Source organism: Ursus americanus, chromosome 32 (assembly GCF_024610735.1).
Source record: "Ursus americanus isolate L20-20 chromosome 32, mUrsAme1.1.p, whole genome shotgun sequence".
NCBI lineage: Eukaryota > Metazoa > Chordata > Mammalia > Carnivora > Ursidae > Ursus > Ursus americanus.
Genome location: NC_142158.1, coordinates 18,398,871 through 18,426,810, shown reverse-complemented (window position 1 = coordinate 18,426,810; position 27,940 = coordinate 18,398,871). Strand labels below are relative to the sequence as shown.

General features: G+C 45.5%; 1 long non-coding RNA gene across 3 annotated transcripts in view; it reads left to right on the top strand.

Moving 5' to 3' along the window:
- LOC123801585 (uncharacterized) overlaps positions 1 to 27,655 on the top strand; it is a 125,838-nt gene extending 98,183 nt beyond the window's left edge. Inside the window, exons 3-5 of one of the 3 annotated variants that reach the window (XR_015722526.1) lie at positions 21,205 to 21,319; positions 25,654 to 25,759; positions 27,234 to 27,655. This is a non-coding gene — a long non-coding RNA (uncharacterized LOC123801585). Of the gene's footprint in view, positions 1 to 21,204; positions 21,320 to 25,653; positions 25,760 to 26,470; positions 26,619 to 27,233 lie in introns of all 3 variants that reach the window. The other 2 variants (XR_006782264.2, XR_015722525.1) reach the window with 2 other exon arrangements.
- Positions 27,656 to 27,940: the final 285 nt, after the last annotated feature.

The following is a 27,940-nucleotide window of genomic DNA, read 5'->3' as shown; positions in this document are numbered from 1 at the left end:
CAGACCAAAGGATGGCTAGAGACCGCGTCAGAAGAATTGCCTATGGGGCAGAGTCAGTGGAGTAATGCGCAGGGACAGAGGGCACAGATAGAGCAAGAGCCAGAAAGACAAGAGAAGGCCCCATCTACAGACCAAAGATGATGTTGTGCCCAGAGCTGTCAAATGTGATTGCATCCATCAGTGTCCCACATCTAAGGTTAAAGAAACATCGGAACTCAATAAACTGATCCACCAGTGAGGGATTCCTTGGGTGTCCATCAGAGTTGTGGGAGGAAGACCAAGTCAGGAAGTATCTGGAGACCACTGACCACTTTGGAAGCAAAAGAACTGGGTCTGGGTGGGGATGTGCAGACCCCAGCCTCTCTGTGGGTCAGTGGGTGGAGTGACCAGGGGCTGGAGGATAATGGAGACAAAGCCCTTCCATGCAGGAGGAGCAGTAAGACCTCATTCCTTGAGTGTGCTCCAGGGTTACCCATGAGGCAGAAACAAGGCCACTCTTGCATACTCAGCTTGGAGGACAGAGTGGGAGTTTGAGCCCCTGGTGGGGGTCTTCGGTAGAGGCAGCAGTGGGGGATGTCACCATGGCGCAGGGAGGCCGGGAGTGGTGTGGACACCACCCATGATGGGGATGAGGGGCCGAGCTGCAGAGAAGGGGAGAGCGAGAGTGCCCAACAGCTTGCGGGGGGCTAGACACAACGCTATGGGTACAAGTCAAAAAGGACTCAGTCCATGCCCTGGAGTCCCTTGTCCTGCTTTGAGTTCTCCCCAGCTGATCTGCCCTGATAACCCTCTGGGTCAGACACTCTTCAGGCCTGTCTGGGCAGCAGGACCTTGCCTGTGGGCCCTCCTGTCCAGGGGTAAGGCTGTCTGGAAGGACGCAGGAGACGTTTACTGGTTTGTGGAACTCCATTTTCTCCCTTGCCCCTCCTGGGCACATTCCTGAAACTTGGGATGGCCTAAGTCTATTTGGGGTTATTTTTAATCTCCCCCCCCACCCCAGGCTCCCCATCTGCCCAGAGAGTCTTCTCTTCTTTTCTGCTGGAGAGCAGGGACCTAACACCCACCTCACATTCCTCAGCCCCTAAGTCGTCTCCAGGATTTTCTTCAAACCTCCTCCACCACCCCACTTCCTTTTTCTTGTACATTCTACCGCAGCCTGTGGGAGATGACCACTGTGGGTTTAATCACAATGGCATCCTTCACGACTCTTTTGACCTTTGGGAAGGCTTGGGGGAAAGCAAGGCTTATCACTTGGGGTAGTCTAGAGCCAAACTCGTGCGGATGGGCCATATTTCAGGGTAGGTAGAGGGAAACGGAGTGTGAAAATACCATCTCAGCCTGGGCTCTGTCCTTCTCTGCTGTCAGTCCTGCCAGCTCGCCACACTAACGTCCATGAGAGTAACTGTCATGGCAAGGGCAAGAGCCTTGTGTGTCTGGGTTGGTGTATTTCTTGTGTCTCCGAGTTCCAGAAACATTTCACTCCAATACCAAAAGGCTTGTGGTTGCTAGGAAGTTTTGAAAATATATCACGGATGGAGACAAGCTCAACCAAATGCCCCCTTGTTTTTGCTGATGTGAATCAGGATGACCTTTTCACCCTCTTCAAGGGGATATTTCTAAGAACAAGACACAGCGCACATGATAGAGAGATAGTGCGAGAGGACGCCAAGCGCCGTTGGAAAGAAGCACAGAGCACGCCTCTCTCTGGAACGGTGTTCTTGAAAACCTGCCTGTAGCTGTTGTATTTTTCTAGCTGGTCTTTGAAAGAGAGGGTGTTCTCTGCACGATGTACACACACACACACACACACACACACACACACACTTTTTGGTCCTGTATTTCCCTCCCAGAAGTCAGACGCTTAATCCCATGAACTTTACAAGGAAGAAGTGAAGATCGGTCGGCCGGGTTGGCCGGGTTGGCCAGGTTAAGGCGGGGATTATTTTTAGCAGTGGAGGAAGGTGACCTCCTGAGATGCTAGCTGGCTGTCGGGGGAGGGACAGAGTGGCATGTCACTCCATCTGCTCAGGCTGTCACAACAAAGCACTACAGACTGAGGTGCTTCAACAAGACAGATGTGCTTTTCGCGGGTCTGGAGGCTGGAAGTCCAAGATCAAGGGGCTAGCAGATCTGGGTCCTGGTGAGGCCTTTCTTCTTGGTTTGTAGATGGCTGCCATTAGCCACGTCCTCATATGGTCTTTCCTTGGTGGTGGGGCAGGGGCTGGGGGTGGGAGAGAGAGAGAGAGGCTGTTGGTCTTCCTATAAAACCACTAATCCCATCATGGGGGTCTTACTCTCATTAACTGATCTCAAGCCAATCACCTCCCGAAGCCCCCACCCCCACACTGGGGGTTAGGGTTTCAACATCTGAATTTGGGGGGACACGGATATTCAGCCCATTTTGCCCTGGTAACCTGGGAGGTTCTCAGTGCCCAGCTGGCCAATGGCTGCCTCCGCTCAGTGAGGTCCAGCTTCAGGAAACCCCAAACCTTCTGGAACCCCCTTCCTGGTGGGGTCAGCACCCCTTGGGGAGGGTGACGCTCACATGAACTGAATGGAGAGGGAGGTAGAAGGACTTTCTAAGAAACCCAGCTCAAAAGCTCTATTAGTCTCCAAAAATGCCCTGGCCTTTAGTTGGCCGCCATTTCCCCACCGCCCCCTACAAGTCACACTTACGCTTACACCTTTTTTCAATGAAGCTTTTTAATTATATTAACTTAATAATTAGATGTTACGTCTAACTAGGATCGAATGTCAGATGGATTTAAGATTCTCGTATCATTTCAATTGTCAACATTGAACTTTTAAATTTCTGTCAAGGTGTTTGCCTTGACACCATCTGGAAAGCTTACCTCTATCTATTTAAGCAAATCCCTACTTCTCTTTTACATCCATTTCCCTACCCCTTTACCTGGTGGTACAAAGCATGGCATAGAATTAGTTACTCCCTCCCGAGGGCAATTTGTTGTAAATGATTTCATTTTCCACTTCTCTTCAATACTATATTTGGAAACAAAAAATTGGACTGGGCTTGTGGCTGGTGTTGCTTCTGGGACCCTGGAGTTTTGCAAAGGAGGAGGGAGGGGAGATGAGCAGCTGGGGGTCCGACAGGGAGCATGAGACGGTAGTGATGGAGTTTGCATGGCTCCTTTGGTGGCTTGAGCTCCATGCCGGCCAGCACACCACCTGCTTGATTACCTGTCCATTCAGGGAGCTCACCCCTCTGAGGCTGGCTAATGTGAGCTGTGGAGAAAGGCCAGGAGCAGGGACAGTTCATTTTTTTTTAGCAGCCGGAAAAAAAAAAAAAAGCCTCTTTGGTTTTGTTTTTTCCTCCTTTTTTCTTGAACTCATAAAAGTTGCAAGTTGTTTGTGACCGAGGGGCCACGGTAACCTCATACCGTGTCCCAGTAGCCTGAACTTGAGGAGCCAAATCGCACCATTTCAAAAGACACAGTAGCCGTATGCTCCATCCAGGGAGTTCTGTGCACCAGACACAATGGTCTTCGAAGCATTAATGCCTCATTCGCTTTAAGCAGATATAAGGATTTGCAGTTTTTGAGAACAAATTTAATTAACACTCTTTTCTTTGGGGGTGTCCTTTCTTCCCCTTCAAAAGTCTTTCACCCCGTCTGTCTATAATGGGTTCTTACAGAGAGGCAGGTGGGGGTGGTGGTGTTCCCTTCAGCCCTGTCCTTCTCCATGGTGAAAAAGGTAGTAACAGTGAGCCCTTTTCTGTCTCCATTTATTCAAGCTTATAGAAGGAAAGTGCCAAATTATCCTGCAGAATGTTGTAGATCTGATTTGACCCCACACTGTACTATGAGAAGAAACCGATGGGAAAATAAAAGATGTCCTTTTTAAAAGAAATCCTTTCTTCCATCAAGAGTCTTCTACAGACAACTGTCCCCTCATTCCCAAGGATGAGGCGCGCCCAGGAAAGCCGCACCCAGCTTGCTGGTGTAAGCAGTCTGGTCCGGGAGCAGATAGACTGCCTGATCGCTGCATTGTAATTGGTTTTGAAAACACATTTGCACAATGGCGGTGAGCCAAACGCTCCCTTCCCTGCCTTGCCTTCCATTTCACAGGGCTGATGCCTTATTTTAAAGTATTTTCCCACTCTGTGTTCCCCAAACTTCCAAAGAGACAAAACATCCCACATCTTTAGGACTGGGTCCTGCCTGCACTCCCCTCGGACGTGATGAAAAGAAGACTCAGCTCAGGTTTGCTGATATTTACAGCAGCAACTGACCTGGAATTTACTTGTGTTGCCTGGAGCCAGCTCCAACACGGAGCAGGTGGAACATCGTCAGACTCTTAGTCTTGAAACTCCGGTTTCAAAGTCCAATAGAAATCGAGAAAAGGATGTTTTGAAGGCATAGGAAACATAGGCGAGCGTGAGCGTGCGCGTGCGCCTCATCCGATGGGTGCGTGGCAGCGAGTCAAGCGGTCACTTTGGAGTTTGGCTTTACATCTGGAAGCTTTCGTTTTCTCCCCCGAGCATTTCCAATCGTGAAGCCCAGCAAAACATCTCTCTGGGTGACAAGGGGGAATCCACTGTGGGGGTGAGGCTTGCTTTCAGTCTTGGGGGCTGAGATTATTGTGCGGGCAGAGGTGTGTCACGATGTTAACGTCGTGTGGGCACAGGAGAGTTTCAGGGCGGTGGCGTGTGTGCGCACGCGCGTGCGTGCGTGTGTGTAGAAAGAAGGAGAAGCGACAGAATTCAGATTCTCCGGGGTAGAGTTTTGGCCTTTGTTTTAGATTTTGAGTTACGGAGAGTTGCATACGGCTATAAATATGAACATGATTGGCAAAATCTGCAGATTAAATAAAATCTGTGAATGGTGTAGCGTGCTTTACACACACTGCACATTGGCCGTGTCTATTCATAGGATGCACATTCTAGAATTTGTTCTCTCTCTTTTTTCTGAGCTCACTCATTCTACTTTTGTGTGTACTTTTCTTCTGCCCCTTCTTCCTTCGGAAATCTTATTTCGAGCCGCCTAACTGGAGATGTGTAAGCAGGGTAACTCTCGAGATCCTATCTGTTTAGATCAAAGGGCAAGGCTATTCCCCGATGTTGGCAAAGGGATTATTTAACAAGAAATCCTTGTCAGTGTCAACGTGACACATGGGATGACATCACTCTTGGGAGGAATAAGGATATAAGTCAATATTCCCTCACCAGCTTGGAAGTTGGAAATGCTTTTACAGTAGAAGCATCTTATTCTGTGCCTGTTAGTCTGCAATTGGAACTGACTGACACCTGAAAATTTTCTCCTGCTAATTTTTTATTGTGATCTTGCCATGAGGGTGCTCATTAGAAACCTTGGCAGCAAGGTTTGCTTTTCTTTTTCTTTTTTTAAAGATTTTATTTATTTATTTATTTATTTGAGAGAGAGAGAGAGTGTGTGTGTATGAATGGGGAGAGGGGCAGAGGGAGAGGGAGAAGCAGGGAGCCCAACACAGGGCTGGATCCCAGGACCCTGAGATCATGACCTGAGCCGAAGCGGACACTCTGCAGACTGAGCCACCCAGGAATCTAAGCAGTGGAATCATTCAGATCTTTTAGCTTTGTCCCGTTCCAGTCTCCCCTTTCCAGCAAGGCATGGGAGGAGATTTGCTTTCCTATGGAATTTGGCAAGTTCAAAATACTTAAATCCTTCCTGCTGTTTATACTTTTCTGATTTAGGAGAGGCTGGAAGTATTGGAAATCTGCATCCCTGTGGACTTTGCAAAACCCAACCTGTTATAGGAATTCTTGTGAATTTGTCACAGATGACAACCAGCCTGAAAAGACCAAACCTTAACTGCTTTGGAATTAACTATTTAAAGTGAATGTGTGTGTTCCCCAGGCTTATCCCAGGATCGGTTTTAGCATGTAAAAAACTGCAACTCTTACCTCAGTCTTTAAACTCGCTGACGGTATCTTCCTCCCTGGGCCTGAAAGAAAGTTTGTGAGGGAGGGAGGCACACTTGGGAAGAAGAATTTCCAATGTTTTAGACATTGTCGCTTCTCACACTTTAATGTGCATGTGAATTGATCAGTCATTAGGACAACTTGTTAAAATGCAGACTCGGATTCTTTAGGTGTAGGGTCCAAGATTACTCATTTTTTAAAAAAAGATTTATTTATTTGAGAGAGAGAGAGAGCGTGCGAGCAGGGGGAGGGGCAGAGAGAGAGAGTCTCAAGCAGACTCCCCACTGAGTGTGGAGCCTGATGCAGGGCTTGATCCCGGGACTCTGAGCCAAAATCAAGAGTCAGACACTTAACCAACTGAGCTGCCCAGGCGCCCCCAAGATTCTGCATTTTTACCAGTTTCAGTTGATGCCCGTGAGCCACAGTTGGAGACCTACCACCTGATGGGATCTCACTTCCTCATTGGCAGTGAAGGGGGGAGGGTGCCCACCCCAAGCCCACGGTGCAAAAGTTCTGGAAAATTCCTTCTGACTGCTCCCAGGCCACCAGCATTTCGCTCACTTGCAAGCCTTCTTCAGAAGTACTTAGGATAAATTAAATAATGCTGTGCTCTTTCAGGAGCCAGCGTGTGGGAGACAGGATAGAGACAGGTTACAGAAGAGAATGGGATCAGACAGATACGGAGAAAGATAAAGACAGATAGGGGCAGACAGAGAGTCCCTCCTGTAATGTCTGTCACTCTCTATCTCTTCCATTCTCTCTCTGTTTCAATTTCTTTTTTTTCCCCATCTTGTTTCCCTCACTGCTTTCTGTCTGTTGTAAGATAACAGAATCATTCCATTCAAGTTCAGAGGCATATGGGAGCTTGTAAGGAAAGCGGACTGTACTAGGAGCCAAGAAAGCAACACTGGAGCCCCAGCTCTGCCCCCGGGTGCAGCTGCGCCGGTCACTTGGGATTTCTGGGCCTCAGTTTCCTTTTCTGTAACACGAGCGAGTTTGGTGAGATGATCTCTGGACCACTTCCAGCTCTGCAGTGCTGCGATTTACAATCCGTGTCAATACGTTTATCTGTTACTTGGGGCAGATCTGTTCCACTTTCAATGTAAACGAGTTAACTGTAATGTCACCAGGGTTTCCAGGGTGCATAATTCCCATTTCTACCAGGCATGTCAGCGTGTGCTCAGGAAGCTCTTGAGTGACACCCCCATCCCCTGCATCCCCGGAGCACGCTTGTGGGAGGCGGTCTGAACGCACCACCTTCCGCATTTCTGAAAATCTGGTCTTCTGTTGGGCTTTCACATCCTTTGTTGTTCCTGCGGTTTGAAAAGATTACCATTACTATTATTCATCTCATGTGAGGGGCAGATTCTTATCTTAGAGTCCCCAGAGTCAGAAAACTCACTTGTAAGGCTTTAAAGCTTGACAGTGTGCAAACTGTTTTGTCAATGATGTCATTGTTATTTCTTGGAGAGGGGGAAGAAGGGGATGGAGTATAATGGAGGAAAGGATGGTTGGCTCGTTATCTTTCTTTCGTTTTTCCTTTAAGTTGTTTGACTTACAAGTGTAATCACCAAGACAGAATCAGATCCAAAAAAACCAAGCAGAAGGGAAAACCAAAAGAAGCCACTCAGCACTCCAGAGGATAAGACCTGTCCTCAACTCAACAGGTGACTGCAGGGAACACACTGGGGTATAAACACGGGAGGCCATCACTTCCAAAAATAGTTCTCACTGGCTTCTGTTTCTGTTCTGGGTTCTGAGCCTGTTGAGAAAATGAAACCAGTTGGGATAGGAGTTGAAGTGATTTTGGACCATTTGATAATGATGCGGAGATCACCTCAGGGAAGCAGGTGTGTTTTGAGATGGCTTCTTAGGGATGGGTGACCAACACTTACGGAGGGTCTTCCTAGGCCTGGTATTGTCAGATTCACAGGTTGGTGCCAGATCCCTTAGTCAGTAAGGGTCCCTTCCTTCACTGTGCTGGTCACAGTGAGGAACATAGGAGAGAGAGAGGAAGCCTGCGACTCATTGCCTTTGGAAGGTCCAACAGTGGTCTAACAAAGATGGCAGCCCCCATTCATTGTGCGAAGCATTCCCTTGAGTCTAGGTAACAAACTCATCACCTGCCTTGGCTGGACTTTAACCTCGATCCTTGTAGTCAAGTTACCTTTACACAGGAGCAGCTAAACATGCCAGTTGGGGTATTAGTTTCCCGGAACTAGTACTTCGGAGAATTTCAAGTACCTTTGTGGGCGTAGGAGGCTGGTACAGTACAAGTGAGGGGAGAAAACTTATAAGGAAGGGTGGGCGACACTGTTTGAGGGTAGCTTTATTGTGTTTCTCTTATTAATTTTTCCAGGAGATAACAAGGTTTTCTATGAGGTCTCCTAAGCTCGCTGGCCTTGCTGATAATGTTTCTAATGATCTCTGAATCCTCATTCAGATGTAGGCTATGTTTATTCTTCTGAAAACTCGTTTTTCCAATGGGTAGGCTTGGAAATCTGTTGGCAAAAGGTGCTGTCCTGATTTAGGTTCTTGCCCTACTGCCTTTTCTGCCGTCTATATTTAGTGAAGTGTCAAGTTGCTGTTGGTTGAATACTGATGCCTTAAGTGTAAAAACGGACGTCAAGTCAGCTTGAGCAAAGGGATGCCGCCGTCCGTCTCCGCAGCCATGTCCCTGGTCTCTGCCACCATGTCCACCTGCTGCTTCGCTTACCCTCACCCCTGGCTGGTGGGCCTTTTTCCACTCTTACCCTGTTCCAAATCAGTCTCCTCAGCTCAGCCAGAGAGATTGTTTGAATTGCAAATCAGACTGCATCACCCTCTGTTATTAAATTGCTTTAATGGCTTCTCGTTGCAATTAAAAATTTTTTAATATTATAAAAACCTATGGCTTCATTGCCCACAAGAACAGGAACGTTAACAAGAACGTTTGTCTCCTTATGCGTGGAGCCCCATCCCGCAACGTTGCCAATGCGCTATTCCGAGCCTTGTATTTAATTATTCTCCGATTTATTTAAACACAGTTTTATTTTATAAATGTATTCCTAAAAAGCGTCCTGTTAAATTTTAGATACCTTAAACATTATGGGAAGTTTATCATCCTCTGTGTTCTCTTCTGAGACTTGCATTTTTCCTTTAATAATAGGTGGCTGAGGGACGCCTGGGTAGCTCAGTTGTTACGCGTCTGCCTTTGGCTCAGGGCGTGATTCTGGAGTTCTGGGATTGAGCCCCGCATTGGGCTCCTCCGCTGGCTGCCTGCTTCTTCCTCTCCCACGCCCCCTGCTTGTGTTCCCTCTCTCGCTGGCTCTCTCTCTCTCTGTCAAATAAATAAATAAAATCTTTAAAAAAAAATAATAGGTGGCTGAAACGCCTCCATACTGTTGTAGGTAGCCGTGGTAGACTGGTTTTAACTACTTTGTAATATTCTGCTTTGCGAATAGGCCATCATTTATCTCTTCTCCAGTGGGTGAGTCTTTGGTCGCTTCCAGAGTTTTGCTAAGGGGACACTGCTGCTGAGAACGCCCGTGTACAACTTGTACAACTTCCCACTGCTTTTTTTTTTTTAAGATTATTTTTTTTGAGAGAGAGAGAGCATGAGCCAGGGGAGGGGCAGAGGGAGAGAGAGAAGCCAACTCCCCACTGAGCAGGAGCAGGGAGCTCAATGCGGGGCTCAATCCCAAGATGCTGGAATCATGACCTGAGCCAAAGGCAGACGCTTAACCGGCTGAGCCACACAGGCGCCCCTTCCCACTGCTCTTAAAGACAAAACCCTCCACAGGGCCCCAGGGTCTCTGCATGGCCCGGCCCCAACCAAACTGCTCACCCTTACCTTGTTCCTCGCTCACCTCATATTCTGTCCTTCTGCCACTCCGTCCCAGGAAGAGGTCCAGTAAAGGGGAGAAGAAAGACAGAAGGGTGCATGTAAGAAATTGAAATAGGTGACCTTTCTTTTCTCCTTCCTGTCAACTTCGCCATTTCCTATAAACCCCCAATCAATCATTAATCTAACCTGGGCATATCTTACTTGATATCGTGGAACAGGAGGTCAATTCACCTCTTTTGTGTGTTTATTGCTCCTTGTATCTCCTGTATAGAGCGCTTGACCCGGTTATCGTGCTTAGCACGATGCATTTGCGTGACTCCGCTTAACACCTGCTCTGCTACTGGACTCTGAGCTCTGAGAGCAGGACTGTCTGTTACCGGTCACAGTTGTACCGCCAGGACTAGCGTGGCACCTGGAGCAGAACAGGAGCTCCATATAGATTCTCAAATGAATAGAACAGTAATCCATAGAGGTTTAAGAGAGTGATCTGAGACCACGGAACAAGATCCACTATGCTTCTTCCTTAATCCTCTCCAGCAGGAGGTGGCAAACTTTTTTTGTAAAAGGGGCAGATAGTCAACATTTTAGACTTTGCAGGCCATGTGGTCTCTGACATTACTTAACGTTGCTGGTATCACAGAAACAGTCATAATTAATATGTAAATGAACGAACGTGGCTGTGTTTCAATAAAACTTTACAGACAATGAGACTTGAATTTCACATAATTTTAGTTTTCGTGGGTCATGAAATGTGTTCATGTGTTACAAAAATCTGATTCTTTAGATTTTTTCCCAAAACATTAAAAGCTATGAGGACCATTCTTAGCTCATGGGATGTATAAAAGCAGGTGGTGGGCCAGAATTGATCTGAGGGCTGTGGTGGGCTGACCATTGCTCTAGAGTAGCCCTGGCCCCTGGCCAGTTCAGTGACCTTGGGTCAAGGTCAACCCTTAAGCACTGTTTGTAAATTGGCAGCCACTGGGGATGAAAGGTGAAAGAAAGTCCAGAGTTAATGCCTGCTTTAAAGAATTCAAAGATGCCTCCCCCCCTTCTTCTTCTTTTTTATTTCTTAAACTTTTCTTGAAAAGTTGTCCAATGGTTCTCCCAATCCTCAGCCCTTCCATCACCATCTTCCTCTTCCTTTGATATGAAAATTAGAATTCAGTCACTTAAAAATGCATTTAGGCACCCAAATCGCATGATAAAGACATTGTCCACCCACTCACCTTGCTGTCGCTCTCCGGGCTGATTCATTTGGCAGGAGTGAGAGACTGACCGCTGCAGTTCACCGACGCTTGGACACATCAAGGTCCCGGCCAGGCTGGCATAACACGGTCTACCTTTGTGTGGGCACCGGCGTGGATCCCCAGACATTACCGTGAAACCAGGAAAACAAAGCAAAACAAACCAAACAGAGGCTTCTGCTTTGCAATATTTGTTAATATAAAGCCATGTTGACACACTTTTTAATCTGTCAGCAGGCAAACCCTGGAAGGTAGCCCACACTGTTGGTGCGTTAACTTGTTTTTGTTCACGGAGATGGAAATATTAATTTATTGGAAGGGATGTGAATCCGTACAGCTCTGAAAAGAAAGTGGCCGTGTGCGGTCCTGGAGAGCACCATCACAGACAGGAGGGAGGAATGGAGCTATGGGGAGGGAGGGCCCCATTGACCTCTCATGGCCTGACCCACTGAAGGTGGCAGTATCTTGTGTTGACTTAACCACGTGGAAATGGTCCGCACCGTCCACCCCTGCAGGTACGAGGGCACCAGAGATGACCCAGTTCTACCCTCTGCACTCAGAAAACTGTCCAAGTCATTTTCTGGTCTCGATCTGAAGGCTGATGGTCTTCAGGCTCCAATTTACCTCTTTTGGTGGACTGTCTCCAGATCTCTTTCGCTCACTGAGCAGAAGTTCTCCAGGGGAGTGTTAGCCCATTTCCTGGTGTAGTTCTTTGAGAGGTCACCTGGCCAAATGCTGTATATACCTGGTGACAGGTATCAGGACATCTCCCACGCCAGCCTTCTCTCTTACCTCGATTTCTGTGCTAACTCGTGTCCCTGCTTCTACTCTTGTCCCAAATGATTCACTTTCCATTTATATATATATATATATATATATATATATATATATATATATATATATATATAAACTTCTGAAAGCAGAAATCAGATCCTATCATGCAGTTGCTTAAAATCCTCTAAAGGATTTCATAAAACAAAATAAAATTCAAATTTCTTAACCTGTGTTATGGGTTGAACTGTGTCCCAGGGATAGCTGTGAATACGAACTTATTTGGAAACAGCATCTTTGCAGATGATCAAGATGAGGCCAGTAGGGCGGGCCGCAGCCAACACGACCGGTGTCCTCATAAAAAGGGGAGTGTGGGTAAGAGACAGGTACGCATGGAGGGAAGACAATATGAGAACATAGGGAGAATGTCATCAACAAGCCAAAGACTGCCTAAGGCCACCAGAAGCAGGAGAAAGGCCCTAAGAAGGAACCAACCCCGTGGACACCTTGATTTTGGATTCGTAGCCTCTAGAAGCATGAAGGAATAAATTTCTGTTCTTTAAACAGGAAACCAATATGCCTGATTAAAAGCCCCTTGAACATTGTCACTGCTGACCAACTGTTGTTTAACGCTTCTCAACTGGGGCAACACTAAAGCAGGTGGGGGGAGGGGCAGATTTTTGGTAGTTAGAACCAGGTGCTTTATTGGCATTTATTGGGAGGAGAGGCCAGGGATACCAGAAATCCCTAAATGCATGGAAGAAACCCCCACAATCTGGCCACTCGTGGCCCCACTGAGAATTACTGCCCCAGACTGGCCTTCATTCAATTCCATAAACCTTCCCCTTCCCCACTAGCCTGGAGCCTTTGCATGAGCTGTTCTGTCTGCCTGGAAGGCTCCCTACTGCTCTTCATGCGGCTTACATCTCCACTTAGATGTGATCTTCTTAGACAGGCTTTCCAGATTGCAAACTCTCCGCCTGTTCACTCAGTTTCACATCAGTCTTTAAAAAATATTCCTCCATAGATATCCTTATCACCATTTGATTTTTTAAAAAAACCTATAAGGGGCAGTTGGGTGGCTCAGTTGTTTAAGTGTCTGTCTTCAGCTCAGGTCATGATCTCAGGGTCTTGGGATCAAGCCCCGCATCAGGGTCCTTGCTCAGCAGGGAGTCTCCTTCTCCTTCTCCCCCTGCCTGCCACTCCCCCTGCTTGTGCTCTCTCTCTCTCAAATAAATAAAATAAAAATCTTTAAAAAACCTATGAGATTATTTTTTGTCTCCTCTCACTGGAATATAAACTTCATGAGAGCAAGGACTGCATTTGTATGGCCAGGATCTAGAGCCGAACCTGGCACGTCGAAGGTGCTCACATTTCAGTGTTGGCTGAATCTGGAAATCCGAGAAAGCCCGGGGATCTGGAAGAGAGGAAGGAACACAGGGAAGAGATAGGGCAGGGAAGTGGTTGGGAGTTGGTGAAGCGTGGTGGGAGAGGTGAGAAGGCCCTGGTAGGGCAGAGAATTTAACAGCAGCGGCACTTTCCAGACTGTTCTTGGACCATGAAACAAGAACGCACAGGTTCCTGGAGGAGCCATGGCTCTTTCTTCTTCTTCTTCTTCTTCACATAGGAAGAAATACACTTGTGGAGTTCATTATCCCCAGAATTGTGGAGCCTGGAAAATAGCGCTAGCTCCTCTAAGGTTTCAGAGGGGCTCATGGGTGATGCTTGACATGTTGCCTTTTCATAGGTCATTAGGATAATGGGGACCCACGTGGGGAAAACCCAACTATCAAGTTGACATTGAGAAGGACAAGCCCACCTTCCATGGAATGCCCTCTCATGTCTCTGTGAGAGCCAGAACTGGACTGTATGGGACTTTGACTTTCCCAGTGTGGCCCTCCTTGCTCTTTAGAGGCTTACATCTTCCTTGAAAAGATATACAATATTCCACAAGCTTCTACGAAGACCTTGAAATTGAGTCATTTCGAAGGACATCCAATCATAAAAACACTGTTACGTTTTTAAGCCATTTGCAGCCTTTATTTTCCCCTTCAAAGTCCTTTGTTTTACTTAGTTTGCTTTATATAAAGTTTCCTTTTCCATCTTGCTGCACACTCAGAACTTTGGAGGCGAGAGACACTGTTCTCAACGGGGCGAGAGATGGTCCGCGTTGTAACTCTACCCTTGTTGCTAATTTGCTGGGTGACCTCTAGTGTTTTACTTAACCTTGGAAGGGCCTCAATTATTCTACAGAAAATTTGACGGAATACATTACACCACAGGGGACTGGTGATGGGTGAAAGAATGCAACAAAATATGGGAAAGCCACATTGAAGGAACTTTCTGTCTTGCTTTCCTGTTCCTTCATTTTGTTATTTCAACTCTTGCCCGAGACCCTTCCCTCCCAGGCGGCCCCTCACCTTTCTCATCACCTTTCCCTCACACACACTTCCCAGGCTTCAGTCAGTCATGTCCCAAATTCACAATTCGTGGAATATTTGAGTACCAATTGCACTCTCATTTGCTCAATATTGTCTTTAAATCAGCTGGCTGACGTTTCAATTTAAATTGGTTTCCTCGAAAAGGAAAAATGGGCATCTGTATATATAGAACGACAACCAGATCGTAAGTTTGTCAAACATATTTTCTCCAACACATGTTGTATCAGGACACGGTCGTTGAAGTTAAAAAAATAAAAACATTGGAGGAGTCTTGGCTTAAGCACCCCTTCCTCAATAACACCTTCTCCAGCACCCCACCACCACCCCCCAGACTGAGTCCGCCCCCCCACCCCCGTCTCATACACTTGTTTCCTCCTTTGTGGCACTCTTTCTACCCGCTGGTAATGACCACCGCCTGTGTGCATTCTCTGCTCCACTGTAAGCACCACGTGGGCAAGAGCCGTGTTTGTACATCGGGGCTATGCAGCATAGTCCCCAGTACCTAAAATGTATTCAAAAACATTTTGTGCAATTAGGTAAAAAGTTCATGTATGTACTGACCTAAGAGTATCTCGAGACCACTAGTAGAAAATTGCAATGCACGGCATTTTCTCTTTCTTCCATTCCCGTGCTTTAAAATTTGGGGTACCTGCCAGGTCACAGTTAACTCGTAGGGGGCTCTGGGAGACAGTTAGGGGTCTAGGCACTTCCTCTATTGGTCCAAGTTTTAAGAGTTGATAGGTGCAGGGTAAAGAGCTTAGGGCTACGGAATTCTCAAAGCTGGGAGTTCTTGGAATGTGTAAGTAACGGGTAATTGGCAACTTACTTTTCTATTCCCACAGACTTCTTCCCACATAAAGTATATTCCCACAGGGAGTGTTTTGTTGTTGTTGATCATGCCTGGGCAGTACTTAAATCTCCATAGAATCCCCAGAGGAGGCTCTAAACCTTATTTGTACCTGTTGTTCCCTTGACCTCCCACATCTGGTTCTATTCTAAGTTTCCCCAAATTTCTGAACGTCTGAGCAAGCGATCATGCAGACATTGTAGATGTCTTGGCAGGTGTCTGGTTCTGCATGGGTACTGAGTCCTTGACAGTGGTTTTCTAGAAAAATGATGTGCTCCTTATCTATTTGCTAATTCCTTCCACATATCACAAGACTTTTCTGTAAATTCCCATCAGTCTTGACAAAGTTATCTTGTAGACTTATGTAGTGATTTTGATGGCTGCACAGAGCTGTTTGTCTTGTTCAGAACTAAATTAATAACACCACAATGGCACCTTCTTTAGCACCAAACTTCTTAAACTCTCCTAATATACTAATCAGCATGTCAGTGAAATATTTTTTTTCTGGATAAAGACAAGCCTGGTGAAATGGATTAGACATTCACACGGCATTGCATAATTCAGCATGCCAGTGTGGTGCATACGATTTGCATTAATAGCCTGCATTGGAAGCGGCTGCTCATAGGTTTCTCTCATTAGGTCGAATATCGAAGATTCCAGACTGTCAATCAATTACAGTAATTTCCTTTTCCATATTTATTCCATCACTATCATTGACAGCTACCATTAAGTGATATTAATACAATACAATATCATCTTGCATTTCTACAGAGCATCTCAGGGTGCCTCATGGTTCCACTCCAGCCAAGAAATCACATTACAAAGGAAAAAGGACCCTTATTCCCTAGGTAGAAAATAGGCTGCCAACTCTCTTGGCGATGGGAGCATCTCTGGAGATGCCCCTGACTTCTGGGCATGGGTGTTTATTTTTTCATTGTCTGAAAATACCCAAGGCTGTGACTCTGGGGAGTGGGGTGGCTTGGCGGGCGGTGATGATTTACCACTCGACTACACTCCGTGCCTCCACTCGCCCTTGATTTAGGACATGTTTCCGAGGCAGGGCCAGAGGGAAGCCTCGCGGAGGAATCCAGTTTCTTAGAAGGGCAGTGGTTCCTGTATGCCACTCTTTTGCCATACGTTCTGCCTCCACACCTCCCTGCCTCGCCACCTTGCATGATCACTTGAAATGCCATTGGCCACTTTGTCTCAGAATGCAACAAAGCCCTCCTTTGCCAGACAGATTATTCACAGAGGCTAAGTTGCCAGCGTTGGGATATCCTCCCTTCTCCTTCTGTCGTTGCTGTAGTCGGGGATGATCAGAGTTTCGCTGCACAGAAGTCATCTCTGTTGTCCAAGCGTCACCAACTGAATATATGGAATTTTCCCTTGCTCGGTTTTGGGTGACACACCAGTAGGGTTTCCAGATAAATCACACGATGCCCAAGTTATATTTGAATTTCAGATAAGTGATAATTTTTTTTAGTGTAAATCTGCTCCAAATATTGCCTCGAACATATACAAATTTTCATCATTTCTCTGAAATTCAAATTGAGCTGAGCATCCTCTTTTGTTTTGTTTTCCAAATCTGGCAACCCCACCCATCAGGTGAGTCAAAGGCTTAAGAACCAAGCCAATCAAGCTACTGAGCTCCTAGGAGAAATCAAATCAAGACAGTATGTCTACATCGAGCTGAAGTATTTGCAAAGTGCTGTGCTCACAGCTGTGGGAGATGCAAAACAGTGTCAGATCTGGCGAGAAAATAGAACAGAGAGGAATGGCCACAGGCCAGAGAGAGACTTTGGTGCTAGTGCAAAAAGTTTGGCTCAAGAACTGTAAAAAAGCAAAAGAGTATTTAAAAAAATGTTTCTAGCAGTTTTCTTTATCTCTAACCTTTTGTGGTGGCTCCTTGCAAGCAGGGCTTCTGCGTCACTGCTCGGGGGAAGGCCAGAGAGGCTAGAGAAGAACATTCTCTGACACACAAGGAGGCCTGTGGGAACAGCACCTGCATTAGTCTTTTATTGCTGAGGTAAAACAAACATCATCTTGATTGACAATCGCGGAGAACCTGGGGGAGACAATCAGCAGGTATTTGTGGATTGGACGAGTGACAAATTTTTGAATAGGGAGAGCATGATGGAAGATATTTTACTAAGACTGTTTTGGAAGTGTTGGTGGAGGACGAGGAGAATACGGCCCCTCTGAGAAGTGGGAAAAATGATCTGCTCTGGTGGGCTGCCCAGGCCTAAGTATGCACGCTGGGTAACACCTGACAGCCATCCCTTCTTGTCCCATCATCCAGCATCAGGTGGCTGAGGGTGCCTTGATCTACTCGTGATTATTGGAGCAAATTATGATTGCTCTGTTTCTTCAGAGAACTGGATGAATAATTATACACCAGGGGAGGGAAGAATGGGAAAAGCAAGAGTCAGAATTGGGGCAGAGAGAGGACAGCAGTAAAAAAAAGTGACTGAAAGAAAAAGTAGATGAGCTGGAGGGTCGTGTGTCATTCATTTTTTTTCTTGATCAATTAATATTTGTGCAGTTGGGGATAAGGAACGATGTGCCTCGTATTTTTGTCTCTGTTTCTGCAAGGCAAACTTCATTCTTATTTTTAATGACTTTCCAAGCCGCAAAGAAACTTGATCGAGTATCCAGCAGCAAGGGCAGTGCCAGGACTGGAGAACAGGTCTTTCTTGCTCCAAGACTTGTCCTGATCCACTGCCGAGGCCGCTGTCTCCCTGCTGCAAAGCTACTCTGCAAACCGCCTCTTCAGTTTCACAGATGTGCTTGTTGATGAAACCACACCGATAATCTCTTGCCTTCACGTGTGTGCCTTGTTCTTTATTTTATGGTTTGGTACAAAAAGAAACTCACAGTCTGGATTCAGCATAATCAAGTCTGCCTCTGTGATATGATTTATTTGCAAAGGGATAGAGACATAGACTCCCTTCCATCTTTTAACTTTCTTGGATGGCCAACCCTTTTGGAAAAAAAAAAGGCACTGGTAAAGAGATTATCTGGTTATTTGGTAAAATAGTTAACCATCATATTTTACAAAAAGAAGAACTCTAATCCAATGACAACCCATAGGAAGCAGCAGCAACAGAACAATGCAAGTATGTGTGATCTTTTCAAAGACATCAAGATTTGTTTCTGGGGAGGATGGGAAGGCTTTTGAGATCTCGGGGGAGGGAAAAGGATATCAGAGCTGAAAAGGATTTTTGTGATCCTTAAAGCCGCTTGAAGGTTTGGAGGGAATGAATGAGACCAGACTCACATTATAAACCCTAGGTGATCACACTTCTCCCACAGAGCCTGCTTGGAAACCAAGAAAGAGTAAGTGACTCAAGAATTTAAAAAATTTAGTAAAAGAAGAAAGGATCCAATCTACAATCTCGCCTCCTCTCTTTCCTTCCCTCGGGCTTTGTGTCCTTAGGTTCTTAACTTATATTAAATAATGAATAGTTAATAAAAAGCTAACCGAGACCTGTGCTTTTGCCCTTGTGCTGACCTTGAAGCGGGGCTCTGCACTTCTATGTGTTTCCCTCAATGAAAGTTCACTCCACAAAGCAGATTGTACTGAAGATTTTAATCTATTCTATTTTTTTTATCTTTAATTTTTTTAAAAGATTTTATTTTTAAGTCACCTCTACACCCAACATGGGGCTCGAACTCATGACCCCTGAGATCAAGAGTCACATGCTCCATTGATTGAGTCAACTAGGCGTCCTTTTATTTTTAATTCTAAGATTTTAATACCAGTGTAGTTACCATACAGTGTTATATTTGTTTGGGGGTGTAAAATGGAGTGATTTGACAATTCTGTACTTTTCTCAGCACTTGTCAAGATCAGCTGTACTGAAGATTTTATAAGGAAAACTGTAGAGGGCATTTACATCTCACAGTGCTCAAACTTCACTTCTCGATTTGTTGAGATGTCTCTTCTCAATTTTATTCTTAACTGTTGGCCTTTCTATAGTTTCTCAAAGTCCACTTGTTAGTGAGTTCTCCCTCTCCCCCACCACTCATGATTCTTTTGCAGAAAACTTTAGCTGTGTTTCTCACCTCTCTCAGTCCTTGGCAGCAGTCACCCACAGGCCCTGGGCACTCCGGTTTAGATTAGGTCTTATCAGAGCATTCCCCCTTAAAATGTACATCTTTGCTTTCTTACAAGGGATTCATGCAAACTGCTAAGAAAAATGAAGATTATCTCTGTGGTGGACATAATTTATCAGGGAACGGTATCTGGCAATGTTTACCATATGCTTTGGGTTTTAATTTTTAGGTTACTTGCTGTCTTCTTCTCCAAAGCCAGAGGTTGGACTTGGTGGCCATGGAGATAAATGGATTCCTGTCCCATCACTTTTAGAGGATGACCCTGATTCTTTGAAAGAATTCTGAGTTGCTATTTTCCCCAGTAGCTGAGAGAGAAACCGATGATTTGTTTTGTCATTTCTCCAACCCTGGGGAGTGGTCAACCATCGTTCTTCCTTCTCTTTTTTTAGGGGCTACTCTTTCCCCGGTGTCTCTCGGAGGGATCATGAGCTGTGGCTTTCCTTGTGTGATAAGAATTCCTTTATGACCACACTAAATCTCAGATTCTAAGATCTGGAATCAGATTCTTAGATCTGTAGGAATTTTCAGATTTTAATATTACTGGTTGCTTATGCTCTTGGAGACACTGAAGAGTCGCCTGCATAGCGCCCTAGGGGACTCCACGATGTTTGCTCACGAGTTGTGAGCTCTTTCCTCCCCTGTGGTGATTCACCCTCCTGCAGTTTTGTGTTACTTGTACATGAACGGTACTCATTAAGGTCGTATTTTCTGATGTGAAAATCACGTTTGCTCTATACTTGCTATGCTCCAGGCTCCCAAAGATATTTGTTAAATAAATCTGGAAAGTTCGGGATATGTCATTGGGTTTTAGACCCGTGTAAGGAACACCTTCTCAGAGGTCATTGCATTTGCTGCTCATCATCTGTCTCCCTCAAAGACCTGGTTTCTGTCATCCTTCTTCTTCTGACTCACCTACCTGTGATATTCTCTGACCACCTCATCATTATTTGATTGGTGATTCTACTCAAGCCCAAGAATGTCGCCCCTTCTTTTTCAATGTACTGGTTTCTATGGTACGTCTTCCTTTCCAATATTTCTTTCTAGGTCAGACTTTTTCCCTTGTCATTCTTTCTCTCATTTGACGTATGTCACATCCTAAGGAATATCAGCCGCTACATCCATCCCCACCCCGTGCATCCCACTCCCTCCCCACCAGACCTTCCTATAGCTCCTGCCACGTGCTCTTCCTCCCTCATTTCTATCTTTGTCACTCGGGGGTAAAAGTTCAGTGATCTTTTCCCCTTCTCTGTCCACTGAGTTCATTTACAACCTACAATCCAGATAGTTTCTGTTGTCAGCCTGCCTGACCCTAACCTCTACTGTTTACTCTTGCTGTCTGTCCCTTCCTCCAAATCTTCCCTGTCACCTTTCATCTCCGGAGTTGTCACTATTCACTCCAAGTTGTTTCTTTTTCCTTCTTTCTTTACTCCCTTGCACATTCTTTTTTTCCCTCTTTCTTTATTTTTTAAAATTTTGAATCATTACAGATGTGTCAAAAGTTGCAGTGAGAGCAAGGAGAGCCCTGACTGGTCCCCTGCACCCTTTGCCCAGTCTCCCCAAGGTCATATCTTACATAATCAGAGTACGGCATCAGAACCAAGAAACCGACATTGGTACAATGCGTGTGAAGAGTTCTATGCCATCCTATCACATGTATAGATTCATGTAACCATCAGCATGTAGAACTCTTCTTTGACCACAGAGCCCGCCTTCATGCTACACGCTTATAATCACACTCACCCACCATCCCCAACCCCATGACAACCACTAGTCTGTTCCCCCATTCTGTGATTTTGCCATTTAGAATGTTATCTAAATGATCTTGAATAGTGTATGACCTACTGAGACTGGCTTTTTTCTCATTCAGCATAAGCCCCTAAAGTCCACCCCAGTCGTTGTGTGTATTAATAGTTGATTCCTTTTTATTCCTGAGTAGTATTCCATGACATAGATGTACATTTATCTATTGAAGGACATTTTGGTCACGTCTAGTTTTGGGCTATGATATAGTATTTTCTCTCTTTTTCATATTTTTCTTCCAGGTTGCTCCTTTTAGCAGATGTTTGCAGGAAAAGAAAACCTTTTGAAAGAGAAAGACTTACCCATTGGTTCTATTGACTAATGGAGGCGCATGGTCAACCCTGAGTGATGGACAATGTAGGTACATTGTTTTCTTTTCAGAAACAGGATTGGGTTGTTGGCATCTGGACTTACACCTTCTGTTCCAATTCTTGGTTGTCAGTAAATGAACGCCCTGTCTGAGGTGAAGGCACTGGATTTAACCTCTACAGAGGTGTTCCAATATAAATTTTGATCACAAACGACAATCAGGTTTAGTTATTTTAAGTTAGGATATTAATTTAAAATGACTATATTGTTACAAGGGCTTTGGTGCCTGTTCAGGAAAGCCAAGTTATTTCTGGCAAAATATATTGAAACTAGTGGCCTTTAGAACTCAGTACTCAAGGGAAACAGGGCAAGCTGAGTTTCAGCTGTTTGACTTGAAGGTGGGGTCACCCAGTGGCATTTGCTAAAGGAAAAAATTCATAGGCTTATTTTCCAAATGAGTTGAAGGTTCAGTATTTTGTTAGCTCTGCATGTGTTTGAGAGGGAACTCCTGAGCATGGGTGGGTGGTTTTATCTTGGTTCTAGTAAATGAGTGGGTTTGCCTGACATTTTTGGCATGCGGTAATGAAGGTTGACATAGGGTTTCCCTTTGGTGAGTAACTTGGCTTCATTTTATGTTTGAAGATTTCACGTATTTGCATAATGTCCAAGTTGAGGTGATTAAATGGCAGAGGAATGAAGGTGTAAATATTAAAATGTTACTGGACACTTGACAGTCTTTCAGGGTAAAAGGGGATTTAATATATGTGAAATAGAAGTTTGGACTGGCGCATCAAGATTTCCTTTTCTTTTTTCTCTTCTCTTCCTTTTTTTCCTTTCTTTTCTTTATTCCTTCCTTAAAGTTCGCAGGAAATTTAAAATTTTGATACTTACAACAATAATGAGAATCTTCTCCATTTTATGAAGTTTTAGGTTTTGGCTTTGTCGGGGACATTCAGTTTTGGTTAAGACATTTATGAAAGTAAGATCCCACCCCCATCCCTCTTTCTCCCCACCCTTCGCTCCCCTAAATGTGAATGCTCCTTAACACCTGGGAAGTGATAATGCTTTGTATTCATACAAACTACCCAGAAGAACTGAAAGCACTTCGTACCCTTTATATAATGAATCCCCAGCTTCCCTCCAGGTAGGCAGAGGAAGGTGAGCTAAGATAGGCGCTGTGGATCTCTGCATTTGTGTGACAAGCTCTGAGTCACCAAAGTGAGTCAGTGGCAAGATGGAGAAGGCGCTTTCCACCCAGGCTGATGTTCTCAAGCTGGCGCTTTCAGCGTTCGTTTTTACAGTATCTCAAGGTGTCTCCAAGTGTCTCATGAGATTACTGTAAGAGTCGCAAGAAATTTGAATGACTTTTAACCCAAATAAGCAAAAGGGAAAATAAAACAACCAAAACCACCATTGGAAGATTTCTCTGGATGTGTTATAGAGGAGTCCCTTGCAGGGCAGTGTTGCAGCTCATGAAAGTTTGAGACGTGGCTCTAAATGAGGATTGACTGCAACCGCTCATGGGCCAAATCCGAGAACCAGGATGTTCAGGGTAAAGGGGAGGGGAACTCCAGTGGTCTCTTTTTCTAAAGAAGTTGCTGATCAGAGTTCTTGGGCTCTCCTTTAGTAATACTGTGAACATGAAGTAATCAGAATTCTGTATTAATCAGTCTTTCTGCACATCTGCAACGTGAGGGCTGATACTGGCAATGATGACTCAGATGTGAAACATCTTGGCTCTGAATGATCAAAAACCAAATTTCACTGGGTGTATAATGGCATTGGTGTTCATGCTCTGCCTCCGTATTTGAATCCTGTGAAAAGTAAGAGTAGCTATGACTAGCCATGGTGACTAGTCATGGAGACCTTCTAATAAGGAAGGTCGCTCATTTGCTGGTGTTTCTGGGACATGGAGTTTCCAGTTACATCTTCCTGGGCAGTGAGGCTTCAAAGCAGCCAACCATCCAGAGGCCTGCTGGGACCTGGCCTTTATCACACAGAACATTTCAAAGACAATGGTGGGGACCTGGGAGAGAGAGAGTGCTCAAAGCTGAGAAGTAAGACAAAGCAATGGGCACTAAGTTTACCCAGAGCCTAGTGTGTGTTAAGCACCATGCTAGGGGCTTTAATCCATGTTTTCTCATCTGTCACTGAGAAATGACAACGGACGAGTGACAGGAGTCTCACCAGGGGAGGTCTGGGGTGATGTGGTTTAGGGACAAAGTGTCAGAAGACACCGGTAGGGGCTCGGGTGATTGCACTGGCAGTTAATGGAAACTGTGAAAGTGATCGAAGTGATAGGACATAGAGCGACTCAGAAGAGCTCCAGCCAGTGGCTCCGTGATGCTCGTGAGAACCCACATTCTCTCCCTCTCTGTGCGTGCGGTGATGAGCAGACCCTTAGGTGGCTGTCCTCGTGGGCACAGGACGACCGCCAATAGCCTTAGCGCACTCTGTCCGGAGAAGGGATTAGTGGGAAAGAACTGGCTGCTGCTACTTCTGGCAGAAAAGCTACACACTTACTTTCCCAGGACCCTTTAGCCCTTCCATCTCGTTGGCCAGAGTGGGGGTCACGTGACCAACCTTCAGCTCTAATAAGGAGGATGGAGCTCCCCTCATAGGTTGAGACTAAGAAAGATACGCTCTGATGTAGGAACGGGATTTGTTGGCTGCATGGGCGTAAGTTGTGCTCTAATGGAAATCTCGCTTTCGGTAAAAAGGAGCAAACTCCAAGTTATATAGAAGTGAAATTGTGTTCTGTATTGGGTTTAAAAAGAGACACATCAAGGATCGCCTGGGTGGCTCAGTCGGTTACGCGTCTGCCTTCCTCTCATGTCATGACCACAGGGTTCCTGCATTGAGCCCTGTGTCGGGGGCTCTGCTCTCAGCAGGGAGTCTGCTTCTCCCTCTCCCTCTGCCACTCCCTCCCCCACCCCCCGTGCTTTCTCTCAAATAAATAAATAAAATCTAAAAAAATAAAATAAAATAAGATAATAAAAAGAGATACATCAAAAAGATAAGACAATTTCTGCTTTTACTGGGGAAAACATAATTATCTGAAACGTCCTCTCAAACTTCACTCTTAAGCTTCAGACATATTTCAAACTGCTTAGCAGACATCTAGCCCTGGTAGGCCTCAGGCACCTTGCATTCAACATGTTAAAAATGGTACCCGTCATCTCTTTGTCCCACCTCAACAAACATGCTCTTACCACTGGTTTCTCTGGTTTGTTCAGTGATATCATCATTTGCATAGGCACCTAAGCAACTCACTGGAACATTTTCTAGCAAATCTCTTGTGCCCCTACACGCCAGGTTGTCTTAGAAGTTCTTTCCCATAAAGGGATGAAGCTTAGTTGGCAAAGTGAAAGTTGATATAAATCTATCTGGTATCACTTAGAGGCATGTTTCAAGATGTCTATGATGAACTGTCTTTAATTTAGGTTTCATTTCAACTGCAGCACCTAGAATGTGTGACATCAAGTCAGCAAGTGTCTTGTATTTTTCTTCCGGGGCAAACATTTGAGTATGAAGGAGGCCGCTGACACTAAGGACACGCATCGGGCTGAATGGGGAGGAGAACCAAAGTTCGTTCAAGGTGTGGCAAGATTGCTTGGGGCACAGGTGCTCATGAGTGTCAGGGAACTTTGGAAGTTTTCTGCAGGGGACGTGGTTTTGCCTGATCACGCCACGAACGTCACTGTGTAGTTCTGCACACCTCGGGGTGTGAATAGAAAAATTTAAAACTCTGTTAGCTGGCTTGAGTCAATCTTAAACACGTGCTTTTCCAACTAGGCACCACCTCAGCTCACCAGACAGGTGCCTCACAGGAAAACAAAGGGAGTTGAAGTTTGGCCTCCTCTGGTGTATAGCCCAGACTTCACGGCGTCAGAGTATGTGTTCTTTGCTGTGTTGGTCTGCTAGGGCTGGCAGGACCAATCACCACAAACTGGCTTAAACAACAGAAATTTATTATCTCATGGTTCTGGAGGCTGGAAGTCTGAAACCAAGGTACCTGGAGGCCTTAGGGGAGATGCCTAGAAATCCTTCCTCACCTTTTCCAGCTCCTCTTCTAGCTTCTAGTAACTTTATGTGTTCCTTGGCTTGTGGCTGTTGAACTCAATGTCTGCCTCTGTCTTCACATGGCCTTCTTCTCCCTATGTCTCTATGTGTTCTCCTTTTCTGTCTCTCATAAGGACACTTGTCCTTGGATTAGGGCCCTCCAGACAATCCAGGGTGAGCTCATCTCAAAATCTTTAACAGAATTACACCTGCAAAGACCATTTTCCCAAATAAGGTTACATTCACAAGTTCTGGAATATGAACACATTTTTTGGGAGGCCACCACTCAGCCCACTACAATGGTCTCATTTTTTTCTCAGATGGAGGGTATGGAGATACTTGACAAGGGTGGAACTGCCTGTCATAGGTTCTTGGCTTCCAAATCCAAGGATTGGTATCATCACCAACATGAACTGTTTCAGAAAGGTGAGTCTCAGATATCAGAAATGCGAGGCTGTATCCCTCAGAATCCGCTTATTTCTTGTTTTATTTATTGCCCAAGGAGCGGTCCATGTGTGAGAAAGAGCTTCTGAGAGATGCCGGCCAGTGACAATCAAGTTCTTTAGATTGTATCTTCTCAATGTTCTCTGAATCTACTGTACCCCTTCCTTAATGCCACCACTGCCTTATCAAATCCCCATCATTTCTCATCTGGATTATGTTTTACTTCGCCTCATTCTCTCCAGCTTCCTTTCTCCATACTGCTGCCTGATGAGCTGCCTGAAATGCCAATCTGGCATACTCGCCTGGTGCTAATCGATTGTGTTTGTCTCTGTAGAGCCATCCTTGTTTACCCTGCCTTCTTCCTCCAAAGCTCCTTTGCCCTCTGGCTTCTGGTAGGGTTTGGCCAATGGGGGCAAAGTGAGAGGAGGTGGGAGAGGTGGGAGCAATAAGAGGGGTCCTTTCTCTCCGTAACTCCTTCCCAGGAGGTCATTGCACAATGCACCCCTGAGCTGAGGCTCACTGGTCCCAACAGATGGATTCTCACATGGCTGTCTTCCAAGTCTCAATAACTGTTTCTCCCCTCACCCATCCAGGCCTAAGGATGCCACCAGGACCCCTTGTGGTTTCCCTACCCCCTGTCCACACCTTTGAACGTAATCTTGTTGTAAACTCTTCTCCAATGACGGATTTCAGTGTTTCTTGCCTGGACCATGACTGATGCAGCCGTGCTGTAGGCATGTCACCGACTCTTCCTTGCTCAGACGACAAAGCAACATTCCACAGCAGGGGAACAGGACTCCAGGTTTCCACCTCTTGACGCACACATTGCACCCCCACATAGGTGGGTTTATGGTTCCCTGAACATTTGGTGTTCTTTTCCCTCTTGGAGATTTCTGTAAGTGATGATTTCATTCCTGCCTTACCTGCCTGGACATTATCTTTTCCATCTTTCAAGACTGCTCAAGTGTCCCCTGTTGATTTTTTCTCACTTTCCTAGGCGGCGTGTGTTGCTTCCTCCTCTGCATTCCCACGTCACGTTATCTGTGTGCCCATGAAAGCGCTTATTGCTGCTGCAAGGATTCACTCCTGTGTCTCTTTTCCAACCAACCTTGGGAAATCCCGACTGTATTCTGTTTTTCATTGTTCTCCAAATACCTGCTGTTGCCCCTGGCCGGCTTAATAAACATTTTTTGAATGACTACATTTGCTTTATGGACGATATTACTACTTGCTCTGTTCATATACACAAGATTGCTGCAATAAATTACCACTTGGATCTGTGCAGCTGTGTACATTGTCTTCTGTTTTGATGACTACTGCTTTGGCTTTTCCTCGTGACCACTGTGAGAGACGGGTCAATGGGAGGTAAATTCCTCTCTGTCACCTAAATTGTTGGTGGCAGAACTATGCCAAGAATCTAGACTTCCTGATCTGAGTTTGTTTGTCTTTTCGTTAGACCATTCTGCCTCTTGAGATGCCGGATTAGAACAACAACAACAAAACCAGAAGCAGGCTCGATGAGCGAGCCCTCCCCCGACGGCCACTTCAGATGGAATACAACTCAAGCTGCCGTAGAGATAACGCACGTGATTACAAACACATGTCAGGAAGGCTGTGCAGAGAGCTGGTTGACCTAACAAACGGAACTGGTCACATTAACTCACTTCCTGTTGCTTGAGAATTATGTCTGACGTTGACTCCAGAGACCACTGACAGAACATACAGTTGGATTAAAATGAGGGTACGGACATCAAAAAGAAGTATTCTGGGACACTGGGGAAGGGCTGGCAACCAATTATGGAAAGGAATGGGTGGTTCCTGTAATTCAAACCATATCCCATGAGAAAGTAATTTATAGGCAGCAGCACAAATAAAGATAAATTTGAGAGCATTTGGGACAATTTCTGTGTCAATGGAAGGCTCAAAGTTTCTTCCTTCTGTCTGCCTTTGGGGAGAAGCAGTATGTGGAAAGCAGAGCTAATAAAGTAGTTTGCTCGGGAGGAACATTTGCAGAGATACCATCGGAGAATTTCAGCGGGAAAAGGAACCTTAGAAGTCATCCGATGCTAGGCTTTGGATGTTTGGATCTTTTCCAACAGGAAAGAAAAAACGAAATTTGAACACTCCGAGTGGTTGAGGGTCAGGACGGACTCAGCTTTAGAG